Source organism: Arachis ipaensis, chromosome B03 (genome assembly GCF_000816755.2).
Source record: "Arachis ipaensis cultivar K30076 chromosome B03, Araip1.1, whole genome shotgun sequence".
NCBI classification, from domain to species: Eukaryota; Viridiplantae; Streptophyta; class Magnoliopsida; order Fabales; family Fabaceae; genus Arachis; species Arachis ipaensis.
In genome coordinates this window covers 119,830,754-119,831,435 of record NC_029787.2, presented here as the reverse complement: position 1 = coordinate 119,831,435, position 682 = coordinate 119,830,754, and positions in this window count along the sequence as shown.

The window sequence follows — 682 nt, the reverse complement described above, 5'->3', positions numbered from 1 at the left end:
ATTATTATTATTATTATTATTATTATTATTATTATTATTATTATTATTATTATTATTCATGGTATTTTTGTAATAATTTTTATTATTAATTTTTTTTGTTAGCCCCACATATTCATAAAGAAAGAAAAAAAATTAGCTTTTATAACTTATATCTGACCTCCATTTCATATCACTATAGCATTTGTTGGACAATAACGGACCAACATTTCACATGTTCTCTTCTTTTTCCTCCAATACATTTCAGCAGGTGAGAAAAAAATTACTTTCTTCACTGTAACATTGGCCAACTTTTCGACGTCAGAATATTAAAAATTAGTGTTTTATAACTTTTTTTAAATTCAGTCTTTTTTATTTTTTATAAATTATTAAATTTTGATTTCTCCCACTTTTATAACCATTCTTGTATGTATATGATAAAGAACATGTTGAACTATGACAAGCTGACAACTCTTTTTGTTTACAGTAAAAAGTAGTAAAAGAGTAAAAATATCGAATTAAAATGAGCTACCACTTTTAGATTTAAGATCAAACTTTATTTATTGAATCAATAACATATTCTCTTAACATTTTTTTCGTAATCTTCTTAATTAAATATGAACAAAATTTTTAAACTTTTTTAAAGATATAAAATGTATTTGAATACTTTTCTAGTTTACAAATTAGGTTATATCATTACTTATAG